Source organism: Dendronephthya gigantea, unplaced genomic scaffold, assembly GCF_004324835.1.
Source record: "Dendronephthya gigantea isolate DGI-Jeju-01 unplaced genomic scaffold, DenGig_1.0 000024F, whole genome shotgun sequence".
NCBI classification, from domain to species: Eukaryota; Metazoa; Cnidaria; class Anthozoa; order Malacalcyonacea; family Nephtheidae; genus Dendronephthya; species Dendronephthya gigantea.
Window position 1 is genome coordinate 378,751 of NW_021163034.1, and position 6,000 is coordinate 384,750.

Below are 6,000 nucleotides of genomic sequence, written 5' to 3' on the forward strand. Positions count from 1 at the left end.
TATACAGCTATATTGTGCAAAGATATATGATGCACTTAATTTCTACGTCATAATTATACATTATTATATGTTGCATGCATTTCTTTAATCTAAAATATATTCGAGAACTTACTAACATTTTCCGCCATATTTCTTCTAATCTGGTTAAAATAAACATGCTTAATTTTGACGGCGCGAGCAAACGTTTTCAGCAATGATAAAAAATTGACTTTATCCCCTGTTTCAAAAACCCAAGGTGCCGTTAGATCAAGCAGCACGTTGCTGATAATGTTTAATAACTCTCACTGCTTTAGCTTCCATGGAAAATTTTTACTCCACCATAGAAACTGTTACAGTGGATGCATGTTAACCATTCATTAGGACAAGTATGGACCATGGAGGATCCCGTGTGAACCAGGGAACATAAATTGGTCGAAGTCGGGAAAGGCAAAAACGTTAGTAAGCAGTCGTCGATACATAAATCACAACCTATGGCGTGACATTATGATTCTATCTAATTACGTTTATACCAAAACTATAGCTATTCAACACAAATTACAAATACACATATATAGACCTAACAGAAAAACGTTCATATATATATACATATACTCTGTTTTTCATTTTACCAAAATGCTACGATCTTTAAGAAAGTAGACTACTGCGTGTGTTTACATACTTATGTGATATCGAGGGTAATGTATAATGAGAATATCATTTTCATTATTTTTAGTCTTAACTTTACCAAAATTTTAGAGCAATATTACTGGTATATTTGCAGGCAATAAGACGTGTGTATATTCCGTTGTCAGAATAATTTTGGATTTGGAAATCACTTTGTTGCATGAGGCCAATCAGATTGCATGCAGGTAACACCATTGATTTCACCATTAGAAAATCAATGTCATCAATCAAACCTTTTTCTGAACCAATTTTTTAATTGACAAGATTTTGGGAAAGCGTCTACAAACATTATATAGTTAACAATTATCATGCACCATTCTTCCCCCATTAAAATTGTGCCAAACAAGATATGCTTATCGTTATTTTCACGCTGTTTTTAAACGACGGAGCACTTATATTAAACAATAATGAAACATTGAGTTCAAGTGTTTTAACTTGAAGATATTTGCTGCGGAACAAAAGCCCTCGCAGAAAACTCTCAGTGGCTATTTGTCTTTTGGCTCAATTGATGGTTGAACCATATATGACAAACGCATTTGGGATTTCATTGCGAAAACATTAAGTTTAATATCTATCGTGAAATATTCCGGATTTCATTTTAATGAGATCCAGTTTAGTGTGCATGGTGAAGCATTTAGGATTCTAAGGACATGCAGTTTAGTGTCTATTGTGATATATTTAGGATTGCATTTAAAAACGTTTAGTTTAGTGTCTCTTGTGACTATGAAAATGAAAGCTGTTGGCTTGGCCAATTTTGCAGAAACATAATTGAAAATCTCATACAAGGTATGAAATGTAAGATTTTCTACTGATAAATGATTTCTGCTGCTTAACTACGCGTATATATTATACCCAAGTTAATATTCCCTTCAATATGTTGTCTTACAACCTACTCTCTCTCTATATATATGCTTACTACAGTAACGTGCATACAACGGCGAGACTCCCCACCGTGAAAAACTACAAAATGTTTAATCAAAAACTACACAATCTATGTTCATGCATTCAATGTGTGATCGGTAATCGATAACTTCAAACTAAACTATAATCATTAAAGATCTATTCAGTCGTATTTACCATCTCACTCAAATCATCTTTCCTGCAAAATAAAAGTTCAAATCAATCGACTTGAATCGTTGTTATGACAGATTGCCATTCTCAAGGCAACAATCTATCAAAGAATTTAATGAAGTACAGAAACTCTTACTCTTAATCCAAAATCAAAATGCTCATATTGAGTGTTGCAGATAACCCATGAAAAAAGACGTGACAAGGGAATGGAAACCGTCGAGATAAATATCTAAGACAGGTACGACTAAATGGAGACTAATAAATTTACCTTGCAACATCCCTACTAGTACCTCGCTATCCACGTTTAGGTTGAAACACTGTCATCATTTGGTGTTTTCGCGGTCTTCATGAAGTCGATGCTGGCATACTCAGTTGGTGCAATTTTAGGTTGGTTTTCCGCTGGTTTCTTCTGTGACGGTCTTTTCAGCGCCTCAGAGTCCAGAGATGCATACAACTGAAAAATAGACGCTCTTGAAAAAAGGCAAAACTGGTTGTCCGAGAATTAGGAAGGTGATGATATTATTTATACTCATAGTTAAAAGATCGCCTCGCTGATCAATAATTCTGTTATTTCTATAAATTCATGCTGCTTGTCATGCCAATCCCATATTTTTTGACCAAAGCCTTTACAAGGGATAAATGTGCATTATAGTCATTAACTGCGATTATAGGTCGATCAATCTTTGCAACAAATTTTATGACGCCCTCTGTTTAGCACCTCCCAGTCATATCTGCCTGTAGTAAACTAAACTAGATTACCCTATAGTGTGTATTACCCTACATTACCCAGTCTATCGACTATAGCGTGTTTATCAATCAGACAATCACGAAAAGGAAGAAGATACTCGACGTTTCAAACAAATTAATTCTATTGAGCCTGGAACTGAGGGTTATTTGGCCGCCTTCTTTGGAGACAATTTGAAGCGGAATCGAGGACTAGGATTAGTTCCAGTCCTTTTCTATTGTTTTCTTCGGACGGGTGATCGGCAAATGTGCCGACATAATATTATATGATTGGGTGAAATTTTGAATCATTTTTCTCTGGTCATGCATATTGGCAGAAAGCACAATTAGCACATGGCCATCTTTTTCGCGATTGACGTTTCCCCCTTCACATACCGTGTTGCCTTGTCTGTTTTCTCTATCCACAGAGGCATAGACGGGGGGGAGAGAGTCTCCGGGCGGCTTCTGTTCTGCATTGTTCTGCGACCCTTCACCCTTATCGGGTGGTTTTGCCGTATCGTATGTGTTTCCACCTCCCTCCAACTGATCTTCCTCCAGTTCGTAGTGGTTTGTGATCACTTTTGAGCCGTTTGGATTCTCGTCGCTAAAATTGCACAACACAGACATTTTGAAAACAGTGACACTTACGAGTGCAATGGTGAAAGTATAATTGTATGGAACAAGAAAATATCTATATAACTGAAAGCATGTAGATGTATGGTCGACTCCAGATCGACACTGCTTCATCGATGAAAGGAAATGGATGTGGCTAGTTTACTTAAATTAAGTTAATGTTTCCTATTATATGATACTGTGAAATTTGTAGTGCATGCAGCAAAAACAGTTCGCCAAAGTTAAAGTTTCGTGTAGGAACGTTTGATATATATGAAACATAAAACGACCTTATATACATTAAAATTTGACCCACCTTGAAGAAGTAACCCACCTTTTATTATCTCCTAAAATAACAAAAGATAATCGTAAAAAAATTACAAAAGAAGACGGATTTTTACTTTTGAAGACTGGTACAATTGTGCATACAGCATAAACCTACTACAAGGATCGCGTACAAACAAAACATTATAAAATATAACAGTAATTAAGAGGCGAAAGAATAACCTGGAGGGTTTGATGTTTATAAAGTACCGACCATATTATAATAAAATTATACGCAATCTAGTAGAATTAATAAGTGGGATTTTTGTCATAAAACGTGCTGGGATTTAAATATTTCTTAATGGCCATTGGGATTCATTTTCAACATTTTGCAACTTGCACTCACATTTTGCAAGTGTACTTCGCCACCAAAACATTGTTAATATAGCTACTAAGTGTGTATACAGATGACAGAGAATCTAAAATAATTTTGGAAGCAAAGCAAGCTATAAATTTAACGCGGTTTTAATTAAGTTGGTTTCACTGGAATGATGGATTTCCATTTTGAAAGCCATTCTTCTTTAATATAAATTATATCTCAAAATGGTAGAGAAATTGCTGGTCTAACAGAATTTACGAGTTAACAAATGAAATAACTTACTTCCTTTATATTTACAGTACAAAATCAAGCAACAAATGAGTACTAAGAACGCCACCACACCAACAACTATTCCCACAATTTTTTCAGTGCCTAAATCTCCATCTTCATCTTCATCTTCATCATGATCATCTCGTTTATTACCTAAAAGCAGAGGCTAACATTCTACCACAAATTACTGCATCCCTATTGCCTGTAAGCTTATACCGTCCCGTTCTATTGGATTTAACACAAAGGTAATTTCGTTCCAAAAGAGGAGTGATAAATAGAGAGATCATCGGATCAACGTATCGTATCGGGAATAACTGAGTACTTTTGATAATATACAAAAACAAACAACACGGAAACCACGACACATTCCCGTTGCATTTTATACCGATTATCTCTAATTGCATGGTCATGCTGGATTCTGTAAAATTGAGCTGGTATTGTGCAGCAAAGCTATTTATATATTGTAGCTTCATATATTTGTATCAGAGGGGTTTAAATGCGAATATACTTCTACTTTGAGCCCATCGATAATTTATGAAATTCCGAACCGTTTTCGTCGGTATAACAGTGAATATTCCACGATTTGTCTCAAAATGTAAGATTTTGTCAAAAATTTCCTATTCTGCGTGTACTCAGTTCTGTACTTTTTATAACTTTCCAAGAGAAAGGTTTATCGTATGAAAGTGGAAACGTGAAAAATTCATGTCTTTCGCTATTACCTCCCCTGTTTGATAACTGAGTGCTCGAGCTTGGTATTACTGATATTGTTGCTGATGGCTTGATTGCCGATGATGATATGATTGCTAACGGAGGTGTTGTTCGTTTTGTTCCTATATAATATATAAATAAAAATGACAATAATTGAACAACTTTAGTAAAACCATAACTGAATCCTAAACTAGAATTTGCTAAAATACGTTCATCTATACAGTATTATCTCGAAGGTTGCATAGAGGTAAACACATGCATAACATTCATGCAACTACATCTTTAATTTTCGCAGTCCAGATAAAGTGTCAATTTTTAAAAATTCTTCGCTATTCGGTGCATTTTGCATTGGCTACATTTAAGACGTAAAAAAGAGTTTTATCACATTTTGAACACACATGCAGCTTTGCCCCGTGTTTAATCTAAGATAAAAAACTGCTCGTGGTTTCACTGGCGTAGCCAGCATCGATAATTGGGGGGGTCCATATTCATATATTCATGTAAACAGACTGTAAAGACAATTGATTTGAAAAGAAATTAATCCTGCGTATCACGAATATATGAATATGGACCCCCCCAATTATCGTTCTGGCTACGCCGCTGCGTGGTTTAGAAAGTGTAAAACTATATGCATGAATTATATGCATGTTGTATAATATACGCTATAACAACATGATATAAAATATAATCTTACCATTGACATGTAGGAATATGGAAAAAGACTCGTTTCCTAAAGAATTATTTGCAACGCACTTGTACGTTCCTGCATGAGTCCTGTTTACTCGAGATATGTTATACGTCATGCCACTTGCAACTTTTGTATCGTTGTGAAGTATGGTGATATTTGGATCAGGAAGCCCATACGATAAACATGTTACGGATAAGGATTGATTAATCACAGCTGGAAACGGTGAGAACTTAATGGTTGTACCAACAGGTTTATCTAGGAAAAAAGGTCTTCTAAGTGGATACTAGAATAATAGAATTATTTTATGTAATCGAAAATCAATTTTGATTTATCTTTCAGGCTGGCCTTACAATATTTTATCTGTAACATATGTAAAATATATACTTACAGTAAACTGTTACTTTGATTGAGTTTTCATCCTGTGCTATAACGTGACTTTTGCCAACACATGTGTAAATTCCACTGTCTTCTTTAGTAACATCAGGGAGGGTTAATGTCTTCATTTCTTTTCCAATCCCATCAACCCGGGTGCTATTTTTATACCAAGTACAATTCGCTGGAGGAATGCCATCCTTACATTTACAATTACATGTAACGTGATCGCCTTCTTTTACGGTGATTG